Below are 14,367 nucleotides of genomic sequence, written 5' to 3' on the forward strand. Positions count from 1 at the left end.
ACTCTAAATGTAGACCTTATGGTAGAAATTGCTAGCTGTTCACCAAAACTCATTTCTTCTTCATCCTGGAAAGCACAGCTAAACTATTCCTAGTCAGTGGAAAGTGATGTGGGCCACACCTAGGCCTAGCCCATAAAAGCCTCCCAACATGTGCTCCTCCATGCTTTTCGTCCCTTCCAGTTGACTATGATGATGAATCCAAGGTTCCATGTTTTAAAGAAAGCAGAGTCACAGTCAACCTGGGTCCCTGCTCAACGTTTCTTGAGCAAGAAATAGACTGGTATTGTGTTTGCTATCTGTTCACTGTATCATGCAAAACAATAGTAAAAGAAACAATGCCAAATAGTTATCTACCTCCCTAAAATTGAACCTCTATAGTTTTTATGTTTTCATGAACTACTTGCATTCTTATGACAAGTATTATGAGTTGAAAATACGTCAGCCACAAGTAGCATGAGTTTCACATAGGTTGTTAACTTCACTAGAAATTGAAGTAAAAACATAATAAATTATATTCTCTTCATAGCTATGTAAATAAAAGATGTTTTAATCATGTACAACCTAATGCTTAAAATTAAAATTAGGTTTTCTAACTAGAAAGACCCAATCAAGAAATTTCTTAGTTAATGACACACAAAAGTTGGTAATGTGACCTAAAATTCTCTTACCATCTGTGCCATGAAGAACAGTAATCTGTTGGACTGAAGATGATGAAGCAAACTTGACAGGAACTTTGCCCAACTTCTGTGTACTGAGGTCTGGAATATCATGTCCACGATCTTCAGCATTAACAAAAATCTCAGATGAAAACATGGTTTTTCCTGGACTCTCTGTTGTTATCTGAGTGACTGCATCAGATGATAATTTTCCAGAGAAGGGAGAAAACGGGGTCTTAATCTCCTTTGGTGATCTGAACAAAAAAGAGAAAGCACACAGCAGGTCATATCCTTGGCTTATCAAATACTGTAATTTCTTTCCAAATGTGGCTTCAATATTTTTTGGAGACACATCCAACTCAAATGGTTAAGTTATTTCTGCAGTACCCTGTGCTTTTTTACATACTTATTACAGGGTGATCATGCATGAGTTTACTTTTACTTATTTTAAAATCTACTTTTATTTTGGATTTAGAATGCTATTATATAAGGAAAGGGTACTTTTCAGTTGAAGTGGAAAGATATCCATTAAAAAATAATTACTGGAAGTCCACTATAAATTAGGGGACTATGCTAAACGCATAGAGTGTACAAAAATAAAAAAGAAACAGAGCCTTTCCTCAAAAAGTTTATATGTCAGTGGGGGAACCAGAGGTTTTTAAGGTTGTAATTATGTATATAGATTATAAAGAATCCATATTAAAACATAATGGAGTAAATAAATGAGTGTATAAATAAATAAATAATAGGAGGGAGGGAGAAGACAAATCTTGCCAACAGAAGAATTCCATATGTAGGTAACCTCCCCCCCGCCCCCCCCCGGCATCCATCTCCTCCCCAAGGAGGTGGAGGTGAAGCTTAATCTTCCCCTTAAGTCCAGTCCTGGGCTGGCCTTAATGATTGAATTCCAGAGACAGTATAAAATGGGAGAAAAAGTAACTTTACAGTGGAGAAACCAAGCAAACACCATGTTATGCAAGTGATGATGTTTCACATCACCAGTGATGTCACGGAGACACTACATACTCTCTGTTATGATGTGATGAGACGGTTACTTCGCTTCTGCGGTATTCTTTGTCAAAACCTATAACTCCAGTCGAATCATGAGAAAAACATCAGCCAAACCCAGACTGAGAACAATTCTACAAAATATCAGACAAATATTCCTCAAGACTGTCAAAATCATGAAAAACAAGGAAGGAATGAGGAACTGTCATAGACCAGAGAAGACTAAGGAGACATGACAACTAACTAAGTGGAATGTGATATACTGGATTGGGTCCTAGAACAGAAAAAGGTCATTAACAGGAAAACTGGTGAAATCCAAAAAAAGTCTTAAGTTTAGTTAATAGTAATGTATAAATGTTGGCTTTTTAATTTTGAAAAATATACTATGGTAGTATAAGATGTTAGCAATAGGAAAAACTGGGAGAGAGGTAAAGGGAACTCTGTTTGTATCTTTTCTGCAGATTTGAAATTATTTGAAAATGAAAAAGGTCATTTTTAAAAAATGGAGTAATACTGTATTGTATTATATCACAGAAGAAGAAGACCTTTTAAAAGGTCTTTTAAATCTCTACCCTCTATATACTATTCACTAATTAAAAGGACAATTATGAGAAAAGAAAATAGGCCCATCTCCCTTATGTATACAGAAGCAAAAATCATACACAAAATGTTAGACAATCAAATGTAGAGTGTGTGAGTGAGTGAATGTGTGTGTGTGTGTGTGTGTGTGTGTGTGTGTGTGTGAATTCCTACCAAGTTGTTTTACTCCAGAAATGCAAGGTGAGTTAACATTCAAATATCAATAAATGTCATGCACCACATCCATAAAATAAAGGAGAAAATGTATATGATCATATCAGTATAGTCAGATAAAGCATTTGATAAAATTCAATAATTATGTATGATTAAAAACTCATAGCAAAGGGAAACTACAAAAAACTTTAGAGCCACCATCCTATTTATAGTGAAATGTGGAGAACGTCCACTGTAAGATTAGGAACAAAATAAGAATGCCAACTCTTACCTTTTCTATTCAACCTATTAGTAAAAGTATTAAATGGCATTAGCAGTAAGGCAGGAAAAAGAAATCAGAAATATAAGGCTAAGAAAGGAAGAAATCATACTGTCACTTTCCATAGTTGATATAATTAAGGATACAGAAAATCCAAAACCATCTACAGATAACTTATTAGAATATCAGTTAGTTTTTAGAAGAGTTGCCAGATAAGAGACCAAACATTAAAAAATTCCACTAACATTTTTCTGTGTCTGAAAAGTTATAAAATTAAAAACTAAAAAATATGCCATCTACATTATCATCAAAACATCATATACCTAATAATAAGTGTAATAAAAAATGTAAGAACCCTATTAGAATAGAAAACTATTGATATATCATAGAGAGAAATTAAAGGTGATCTAAATAGGATTTCTGCTTTGAGGCAGGATGTATAGGCATACCTCACTTTATTGCACTTCACTTTATTGTACCTTGCAGATAATGCTTTTTTTTTTTTTTTTTTTTTTTTTTTTTTTTTTTTACAAATTGAAGGTTTGTGGCAACCCTGTGTCAAGCAGCTCTACTGGTGGTGCCATTTTTCCAACAGCATTTGCTCACTTCGTGTCTCTATGTCATGTTTTGGTAAGTCTCACAATATTTCAAACTTTTTCACTATTATACTTGTTACATGATCTGTGATCAGTGATCTTTGATGTTACTATTGCAAAAAGATTACAGCTTGCTGAAGGCTCAGATGATGGGTAGCATTCTTAAAGTCTACTTTCAAATTAAGATATGTACTTTTTTTAGACATAATGCTATTGCACACTTAATAGACTACAGTATAGCATAAACATAACTTTTACATGCACTGGGAAACCAAACAACTCGTGTGACTTGCTTTCTTATGATATTCTCCTTATTGTGGTGTCTGGGACCAAAGCCATATCTCCATAATAATATGCCTGCACTAGGTAGGCACAGGCCATCACTCCTGCTGCAACGAGCAAACAAACTTGAATAAAAGATCATCGAGCTAAGGAAGCAATCAAGAAACAATATCAACTAATATGCTAGAGAGGGACATTTAGAGATTTGGAGCAGGGGTTTGGTGTAGGGAGACATACTCCACTGGAAAAGAGAAATCACCATATCTTTTGATGAACTCATTTGCTGGCATGATGGAGTGAAATCTAGCAGAATGTCAAGCCGATTTCCCCCACAGGACATTTCCTTAGTGTCAGGGTGGTATAGGATGATGGGGGACTGAGCCAAGAAAGCAGAGTGAAATTTCCTGCACAGTCATGGCACTAACAAACCAAATCCCGCTAGATAAAGGGGCCTGTGACAATCATTAGGTCTCCTCTTCAAGACATTTGCCAGTTTTTGAACCTATATAAAGCAGGAAGCTAAATACCTAATGCCTGAGGGAGAGAACTTTCCAAAGTGAGGAATTAGAGACCTACCAGACTCACAGTAAAAACCCAGAAGTGCCATCCCCAAGAAGGGGGCTGAGTCAGAAAAAGTGAAGTCATCTGCAATGTTTCAGTGTTTATGAGACAAATTTTCACTGAGAAAGTGTAACGGCAACAAATACATAGCTGGTCTCTCCTTACATTTGCCATACTCTGAAGCTGTGAGAACTGAGAGCCTAAAGAGCTGAATTCAAACATCTGAAAGACTGAAGTCAATAACTGACTGTATTTATTGAAGAATCAAAGACCTGTCAGGCTCACAGCAAAAATCCAGGGAGGCCACAAATTAGGAAAAATCATAGGTAGGATGAGACAACTAAAGCTCCAACCCAGTTCTGACCTAGTAAAATTCCTGAAATGACTGAAATGATCAGCCACTCTGATTAACAGAGAAAAGGGTAAATCTTCTCTGGTGCAAAGTAATAGCATCTTCAGTCTCTATGAATTTTTTATTCACCACGTCCAGCACACAATCAAAAATTATGAAATTCCTGAAGCAGGAAAAAGTGACTAAAACTTAAGACAAAAAAAAAAACAAAAAAAAAAAACCAAGAAAAATTGATTTAGAGGGAATTCAGATTCTGGAGTTAGCACAGAACTTTAAAATGACTATATTGAGAGTAAAAGATGGGGATTAATAGATTAAAATATGGAGAATCTCAACAGAAAATTGGAATCAATTTTAAAAAATCAAATACAGATAAATGAAAAATAAGAAAACTGATCCCCAGCAGACCTTAGGGAATACTAGAAGAAATTTTTTTGGGCTGAAGTAAAATGGCCCAACATAGAACAGAGCTGGGCTCTCGGTCCCATATTGAACTCGAGTTGGAAGAGGCGAGTCCGGTCTCAAAACGGAGGTAAAACCGCCGCCCGGTCGCCCCCAGCCCGACTCCGGCCGCCGCCGCCGCCGGGGGGAGGAGGGCCATGATCCAAAGGAACCAGAACAGTTGAGAAAACTGTTTATTGGTGGTCTGAGCTTTGAAACTACAGACGATAGCTTAAGAGAACATTTTGAGAAATGGGGCACACTTACAGATTGTGTGGTGATGAGAGACCCCCAGACAAACCGTTCCAGGGGCTTTGGTTTTGTGACTTACTCTTGGGTTGAAGAGGTGGATGCAGCAATGTGTGCTCGACCACACAAGGTTGATGGGCGTGTAGTGGAACCAAAGAGAGCTGTTTCTAGAGAGGATTCTGTAAAGCCTGGTGCCCGTCTAACAGTGAAGAAAATTTTTGTTGGTGGTATTAAAGAAGATACAGAAGAATGTAATTCGAGAGACTACTTTGAAAAGTATGGCAAGATTGAAACCATAGGAGTTATGGAAGACAGGCAGAGTGGAAAAAAGAGAGGATTTGCTTTTGTAACTTTTGATGATCATGATACAGTTGATAAAATTGTTGTTCAGAAATACCACACTATTAATGGGCATAATTGTAAGTGAAAAAGGCCCTTTCTAAACAAGAAATGCAATCTGCTGGATCACAGAGAGGTCGTGGAGGTGGATCTGGCAACTTTATGGGTCGTGGAGGAAACTTTGGAGGTGGTGGAGGTAACTTTGGCCGTGGTGGAAACTTTGGTGGAAGAGGAGGCTATGGTGGTGGAGGTGGTGGCAGCAGAGGTAGTTATGGAGGAGGTGATGGTGGATAAAACGGATTTGGAGGCGACGGTGGTAACGATGGTGGTGGTCCTGGTTACAGTAGTAGAGGAGGCTATGGTGGTGGTGGACCAGGATATGGAAACCAAGATGGTGGATATGGTGGCGGTGGTGGAGGATATGATGCTTACAATGAAGGAGGAAATTTTGGAGGTAACTATGGTGGTGGTGGTGGGAGCTATAATGATTTTGGAAATTATAGTGGACAACAGCAATCAAATTATGGACCCATGAAGGGGGGCAGTTTTGGTGGAAGAAGCTCGGGAAGTCCCTATGGTGGTGGTTATGGATCTGGTGGTGGAAGTGGTGGATATGGTAGCAGAAGGTTCTCAAAACTCAGAAGAAAAGGGCTACAGTTCTTAGCAGGAGAGAGAGCGAGGAGTTGTCAGGAAAGCTGCAGGTTACTTTGAGACAGTCGTCCCAAATGCATTAGAGGAACTGTAAAAACCTGCCGCAGAAGGAACGATGATCCATAGTCAGAAAAGTTACTGCAGCTTAAACAGGAAACCCTTCTTGTTCAGGACTGTCCTAGCCACAGTTTGCAAAAAGTGCAGCTATTGATTCATGCAACGGAGGGTCAATTAGATGTACATTCCTGAGGTCTTTTATCTGTTGTAGCTTTGTCTTTTTCTTTTCATTACATCAGGTATATTGCCCTGTAAATTGTGGTAGTGGTACCAGGAATAAAAAATTAAGGAATTTTAAACTTTTCAATATTTGTGTAGTTCAGTTTTTCTACATTTTAGTACAGAAACTTTAACAAAATGCAGTTTTGAAGGTGTTTCCTTGTGAGTTAACAAGTAAAGAAGATCATTGTTCATTAATATTTTGTATGAATTTTGCTAAAGTTAACTGTAAAGAAACACCTGCTGACTTGCAGTTTAAGGGGATCTATTCTCCCCATTTCCAAACCATGAAATGAATGGGCTCTGACATGTGGAGAGAATAGATATTTGTATGTTTGCAATGTGTGTTTTAGATAATAGAATTGGGTATTTAAATTAGCATATTTGTGAATTTAATAGCTTTAAGATTTACTTCAAATGAAAAATCTCAGAATTCAAAAAAAAAAAAACAAAAGAACAGAGCTGGGAGCGCGATTGGCGCTGCCTGCGGGGGAGGAGCGCCGCCGCCGCCGCGAGCTGGGAGCTCGATTGGCGCTCCCTGCGGGGGAGGAGCGCCGCCGCCGCCGCCGCCGCGAGCTGGGAGCTCGACTGGCGCTCCCTGCGGGGGAGGAGCGCCGCCGTCGCCGCCGCGAGCCGGGAGCTCGATTGTCGCTGCCTGCGGGGGAGGAGCGCCGCCGCCGCGAGCTGGGAGCTCGCTTGGCACTGCCTGCGGGGGAGGAGCGCCGCCGCCGCCGCCGCCGCCGCGAGCTGGATTGGCGCTGCCTGCGGGGGAGGAGCGCCGCCGCGGCCGCCGCCGCGAGCTGGGAGCTCGTTTGGCGCTGCCTGCGGGGGAGGAGCGCCGCCGCCGCCGCCGCCGCGAGCTGGGAGCTCCATTGGCGCTGCCTGCGTGGGAGGAGCGCCGCCGCCGCCGCCGCCCCCGCCGTCGCAGTCGTCGTGAGTGAAGAAGCGCCTCGGTGACGCCTGGTGAGGGCCCTCGCCGACGCCTGGGCTTACCTGCCGCCCGGCCAGCTCCGCTCGTTTCCCGTCCCCCGCGGCCCGGCGCGGGGCAGGCCTGCCAGGGCCATGGAGGACGAGGTGGTCCGCATTGCCAAGAAGATGGACAAGATGGTGCAGAAGAAAAACGCGGTGAGCGCGGCGGGCGGCGCGGGCCGGAGGGAGGCCGGGCGGCGGGCGGGGGCCAGTCGGCCTGAGGGGGCTCCCGGCCCGCGGTGAGCGCGGCGGGTGCTGCGAGACGGCGGCGAGGCCCGCGCTCTGGGGAGGGGTTCCTGGGGAGGGGGGAGCTTCGTGTCCCGCGGCCGCGTCCCGGGCAGGGGTTCTGGGGGGCGTCCTGTCCCGCAGCTGCGTCCCGGGCAGGGGTCTGGGGGGCGTCCTGTCCCGCAGCTGCGTCCCGGGCAGGGGTTCTGGGGGGCGTCCTGTCCCGCGGCCGCGTCCCGGGGAGGGGGTCCTGGGGGGGTCCCGGGGAGGGCGTCCGGTCCCGCGGCCACCGGCGCTGGGATCCGCCCTGGGCGCCCGAGGCCCCTCGTGATTAGCGCAGCCCGGTAAACTCTATGGAGGCATCCTCCTCATTATTTTAAACGTGACGGTGGTAAAGCCTCGCTGGTTTAGCTGAAGAGTGCAGAGAGCCCTCCCTGTTTGAAAGAATTGGTTCTCTTTCCCGGGCTCATTGGCCAGCAGCGAGAAAACAACATCAAACAGAGGTTTGTGATCAGTTTTAGACATGAAACTGTTCAAGCAAAACGTGAATTTCCTGGATCTTATTTTTGAGGAAGGCTGAACATTCCCTTGATTGTCTCAACTCCCCTGCATGTTTGCTTAGCAATTAAAAAAGGTGAACTACGCCAGTGTACTTGGCAAGTTGCTAAACTTTTTGGAAAAAGTGGATCTTGTTAGGCCGCGGAGTGCGGGGAGCTGTGTTTAAGGCATTGCCGCCGACGAGGCTGTGCTGCCGGCTGGATTTGGACACATGTCGTTGCTGGTCCTCTCAGTGGTTTACAGTTGCTACCGGTGGCGTTTTCTGTCACTGATAACGTGTGCACGTGAACGTGGTCTCTTGCGGTTTGTATGAGGTGCTCCAGTTTCTGCATTTCTTTCCACCTGTGTGGGCCACTCTCAGTCCCTTGCTTCCGAGTCGTCTGTATTTTCAGCTAAACTTCTGAAATTCTAAGTCCAACGAATGTGAAGGAGAGAAGGGCTGCTCTGATTTGCACAGCACTTTGGAGTTACAAAGCGTTTGTGCAGAATTCTTTGGGGACTCACGACAGCTGTGTTGCATTCATTTTACAGAATAAGAAACTGAGTCAGACCAAGCAGTTCACCTCCTTAAATGAAGTGTGCGTTGTGGATTAAGCCAGGACCCGAGTTTTCTGCTGGGCAGCATGCAGAAGTAGTGTTAAACACCGAATTCTTAAGACTTCAGACTTGGTGTGCGCCTCTTTTCCTTTAACAGGTGCATTGCCCGGCGTGTAATTTCATACCCTGTTCATCTGTCTTTGCAATTTTGGCTTTTTAAAGGATTTCCTGTTTGTTTTCTGTTGCAGACGTTGCCGGTGCCATTTATTGTTTCTGTTGATACAGGCCTTTCATTCCTCACTGCAAGTGATGAGTTCTGTATATTTGATTGGCTGAACGTTTCTGTTATTCTGTTTAAACTGGCAAGTTTTTTTTCTTTGCCTAGAGAACCCTAGACTCCCCTAGTAGAAGCTGGCTCCTAGGGAAAAAGGCCGTTTCTTGGGTAATTTTTTTCTCGAACTCAGGCTATAAAATGTGTACCTTTTAATCATCTAGTGCACTAGGTGTTTTTGTTTGTTTCCTTTCCTTGAAATAGACGTTTCCTAGAAATGAGGAATTCCTTAGTGAGCAAGTATGGAGAAGACCAGTTTGTATTTATCTGCAGTTCTCAAATTATAAACATATAATGCGTCAGCAGGAGAATGAGGATAAGCTCCACAGATGATCCTCAAGTCTCACTTTTCTTTTCAAATCTTATATTTCTAGTAGTACAGAACTTTACCAATATAAAAACTTGCCCCCCCCGCCCCCCAAAAAAAAGAACACAACTGCAGGAAAGAACAAAGAGCACTTAAAGTGTGTGTGTGTCTAATATATACATGTACATATACCCAGGTACATACACCTTTATATTTATATGTTATTTTGTAAATAAGTGACAATAATAATGTCTTGTGGAGATGTAGAACAGAAGTATACAACGAAAGCACAAACAGCAGGAGGGGCAAATGGAGTTAAACTGTTCAACCTCCATGGGATGGTTCCATGGAGGAGGCAGAGAGGGGGATGGGATCCTCGAAGAGCTGCTGAAGACCTTGCATTTTTTGCAGATCTCTTTAGAATGCTACTTGCATATTGTGCTCTCACTGAATGCACCTGGCTGAGCTATGGCACATTAGCACGGTAAACATTTGTCAGATTTGCCCTAGTCAGAAAATTTTCTATACCTGCCATCCTGCTTGGCACTTAAAAAAAAATTTTTTTTTTTTAAGCTCTCTATGATATAGGGATGATGGGTGAAGAAGGTAGGCTGCAGGGTAATATGTAGTATGTATGATCCCATTTTGATACAGTAAACAGAAAGTATTAAATGCATGCCTGTTTGTATGAGCAGTGAGTTTGCATGGTTATCTCAAGAGGGAGGGAATGGGACGGGTAGAGAAAGAGACTGACCACAGACTATTGTTTTACTTGTTACAAGAGGCATGTGTTGCCTTCATTTCTGATTAAACTTTTTGTGTCCAGATTATTGTAGGTTTACATGCAGTTGTAAGAAATAATAGTGCGATAGCTCCTGTGTGTCCTTTACCCAGTTTTCCCCAATGGTAACATCTTACAGAATCATAGTATACTGTCACAACCTGGGTATTGCCATTGACACAGTCAAGATAGAGAACATTTCCATCCCACAGGATCTCTCCTGATGCCATTTTATAGCCACTGCTGCTCCCCCACTCCCCACCAAATCATAGTGATCTGATAGTGCAGTGGATAAAGTTGCAATTAAAGTTTTTGTGCAGATGATCAAGGGAAAATACCCCCTGGGGAAGATGGCCCATCTCCCACTCCCCCGGCCCTATCTGTCCCTGGCAACCTGTCATTTCAAGAATGTTATGTGGGACTTCCCTGGTGGCGCAGCGGTTAAGAATCTGCCTGCCATTGCAGGGGACATGGGTTTGATCCCTTGTCCGGGAAGATCCCACATGCCGCGGAGCAGCTAAGCCCATGCGCCACAACGACTGAGCCTGCGCTTTAGAGCCCGGGAGCCACAACTACTGAGCCCACGTGCCACAACTACTGAAGCCCGCGTGCCTAGAGCCCGTGCTCTGCAACAAGAGAAGCCACCGCAGCGAGAAGCCCGCACACTGCAACAAAGAGTAGCCCCCGCTCGCCGCAACTAGAGAAAGCCCACACGCAGCAACGAAGACCCAACGCAGCCAAAAATAAAATAAATTAACTAATTAATTAAAAAAAAAGAATGTTATGTGAATAAAATCATATAGTGTGTAACCTTTTTTTTTTTTTTAAGTAAAAAAAATTTTTTTTTGGCTGCGCTGCCGGTTGTGCGATCTTAGTTCCCCGACCAAGGATTGAACCCAGCCCAGGTAGTGAAAGTGCTGAGTGCTAAACACTGGACCGCCAGGGAATTCCCAGTATGCAACCTTTTGGATTGGCCTTTTTCAATCAGTGTAATTCCCTGGAGAGTCATCCAAATTGCATGAATCAACAGTGCTCCTCTTTTTTAAAAAAAATATTTATTTATTTATTTATTTGGCTGTGCGGGTCTTTAGTTGCAGCATGCGGGATCTAGTTCCCTGACCAGGGATGGAACCTGGGCCCCCTGCATTGAGAGTGCAGAGTCTTAACCGCTGGAACACCAGAGAGGTCCCAGTGCCGCTTTCTTTTTAATTGCTGAGTAGTATTCCATGGTTTGGCTGTACTTCAGTTTGTTTAATCACTTGCCCATTGAAGAACATCTGAGTTTTTTTCCCATTTCCTGACTATTACTGATAGAGATGCTGTGGACATTTGTGTACCTTTTTTTGTGCGAACATGCGTTCTCTGGGATAAATGCCGTAGGGTATGTGTTGCTTTTTTTGTTTTTTTTCCGGCTACGCTGTGCCACATGTGGGATCTTGGTTCCCCAATCAGGGATCGAGCCCGTGCCCCCTGCATTGGGAGCTTGGAGTCTTAACCACTGGACTGCCAGGGAAATTCCTGTATTGCTCCCCCCGCCCCACTTGATTGATTGATTGGTTGATTGGCTGTATTGGGTCTTAGTTGCGGCACGCGGGACCTTCGTTAAGGCATGTGGGATCTTTATTGTCGTTGCGGCGCACGGGCTCTTCGTTGCAGCATGAGAGCTTCTCTCTAGTTGTGGCGTGCGGGTTTTCTCTCTCTAGTTGTGGCACGTGGGCTCTGTAGTTGTGGCGTGCAGGCTCCAGAGCGCGTGGGCTCTGTAGTTTGCTGCACGTGGGCTACCTCATTGAGGTGTGCGAGCTCAGTAGTTTGGTGCGAGGGCTTAGTTGCCCCGCGGCATGTGGGATCTTAGTTCCCCGACCGGGAATCGAACCCGCGTCCCCTGCATTGCAGGACGGATTCTTTACCACTGAACCACCAGGGAAGTCCCTGTATTGCTTTTTTAAATTCAAAAAAAAAAAAAAGGAAAAGCAATTAGAGGTGAAACAACTAATTATATGATGGCCTTTCAAAGTACATATTCAAACCCTACATTCTTGGTGTACATAAGTTATTTATGTTGATTTGTGGTGTTTAGCTCTAGCAACAAGGCAATAATAATAACGCTGTAGTTTTCCTTGTTTCTTTCAACTGATGATCTGTGTATTTATTACAAATATTAATTAACACTCACAAGCTACCAGGAGGCAAGTAATGGTTAGCGCTGGTGTGGTTAACTCCTTTATAGATAGGGAGGTTGAGGCATGGGTATTGTGGAATTTGCCATGTTGAGGCATGGGTATTGTGGAATTTGCCTAAGGTTATATAGCACTGTGTTCTGACTCAGATTCATTCAGATTTATTCCTTCCCTTTCTGTCTCCTGAATTAACGCTTTGTAATTTTGACCTAGGTGTGAGGACACGAAAAGGGTTTTTTTCTGTATCTGAGGTTTAGTGCTTGTTTTATAGAAGCAATATAGTATAGTGGTTAGAGTAGGCACTTTAGCATCTGAGTTTTGTTTTTTTCTTAAGTCTTTAATGAATTTGTTACAATATTGCTTCTGTTTTATGTTTTGCACATGCCGGAAAGGTAATAGGCCTTGGCCCCTGGGCCTGGGCTTCGTCTCTTGTGCTGTCTCCTGTCCCTGTTGCCCCCGCGCGCTGGCCCGTCCGCGCTGTGCCAGGGGGTATTGGTCGTCTCGCGGCTCAGTTCACAGTAGCTGAAAGGGACAGTGTGTGATGTTCTCATTTCTGCCCATCGTTTTCAAAGGGAGGCTCTGGCCATTGCTCCTCGGGTAAAATGCAGAGGGAGTGCTTTTTAAGATGGGACTGTCAGTGTTGGGGACACTCCTTAATTACCAAAACGGAATCCCCTTCAGTTCCTCCAGCTGTGTTGTTTTGGCACAGAAGATGTGAGTAATAGGAACTGGAGCTAAGTTGGAGTGAAAAAACGCACCGGTCCCGCCGAATTTTCCATCGAAACAGTTGATTTGTGTTGTCTCTAGGAATTCTAAAGGGCGTACCGTTGCTTCCTAACCGGAGTCATTTGAGAGATCTACCTCTGTACGTTCAAATGATTAATTTTGAGACTTTGCTCATGTGTGCAGTAAACCCTTTAATTCCCTAAGACCTTCCTTTCCTCCATCTCCTACCCCATTAAGCCCGCTTCAGTTCATCTCCTGAATTTCTTTGGAATCTGTCAGCCAGCTCTTCCTCAACTTCCTAATACTGAACTTGCCTGTCTGTTGCGATTAGGTCCTAACTGGTGTCCATATATCTTGTTTCCTTCCAATCCATTCTTCACACAAAAAACCTTCAAAGCAAGTTGGAACATTGCTCATAAACATCGCTCACAAGCATTGTTTTGAGAATAGAAAACACAGTGTTGGCCTTTAAGACTCTGCGTGGTCTAGAATCCTCTCTGCTTTAGCCCCATCTTGTGCCACTTTTGCCCTCACTTTCTATGCTTCAGATACACTGAATTAACCTTAGTTCTCACTCATCTGACAGAAGTCAGTTCAGATACTATTTTTCACTGTGATTCCTAGCATTAAGGAATTTGATTATCAGGTTTTGTATGAGGACTATTTCATCAGGGGTACAGAAGTTCTGGCCATCTCTGGTTTTGGATATCCCTTATTTGTTGAGACCTTTGCGTTGTTTGGTTGCCTTTTGTCTGTTTTCCAGATGGGAAAACAGGAACAAGGGAAGTATAGGTTATTACTAGGTGGGGTTGAACAAGTGGAGCAGCAAACTGCAAAGCAGAAAGAAGAGGGACGTACTATAGAGGGATATGACTTCCATTTTCAAGGCGCCTGCATCCTGTGCAGGGCGACAGCCTAACATAAAATGTGCCTAACAACAAATATATTGACTTCTTACTAAAAATCTCCAGTTCATAGAACCGAGGGGTTTGTACCTTCTCCTTTAAAAGTGATAGTCCTGGGACTTCCCCGGTGGTCCCGTGGTGAAGACTCTGCGCTTCCAATGCAGCAGGCGTGGGTTCAATCCCTGGTTGGGGAGCTAAGATCCCACATGCTGCGCAGCCAAAGAAATTTTTTTCAAACGTTATACTCCTGTATTATTGGCTTTAGTGGTTTAGATTTTGTTTTACTGTTAAGAAGATTTCAGTTTATTTACCGGGAACAAACAACACATAATGTAAAAATAGTTTCCCAGAAACGATTTCCATCATTCTCTTCCTCCCTTTCTCCCTCAGACTGGTGTTTCACCTTGACAAGTTCTCTGTCATTCCAT

General features: G+C 43.5%; 1 protein-coding gene and 1 pseudogene across 13 annotated transcripts in view; both read left to right on the plus strand.

Annotated features, from left to right (window-relative positions):
* The window catches only part of LOC309611802 (uncharacterized protein), a 198,837-nt gene that overhangs the window by 152,457 nt on the left and 32,013 nt on the right, over positions 1–14,367 (plus strand). The gene's annotated exons all lie outside the window — the stretch shown is intronic.
* On the plus strand, positions 4,961–6,387 carry LOC309611740 (heterogeneous nuclear ribonucleoprotein A3 pseudogene; annotated as a pseudogene). The gene has a single exon. The product of its transcript is annotated as a heterogeneous nuclear ribonucleoprotein A3 pseudogene (transcript).

This window comes from Balaenoptera borealis (genome assembly GCF_965194805.1).
Source record: "Balaenoptera borealis genome assembly, chromosome: 15".
NCBI lineage: Eukaryota > Metazoa > Chordata > Mammalia > Artiodactyla > Balaenopteridae > Balaenoptera > Balaenoptera borealis.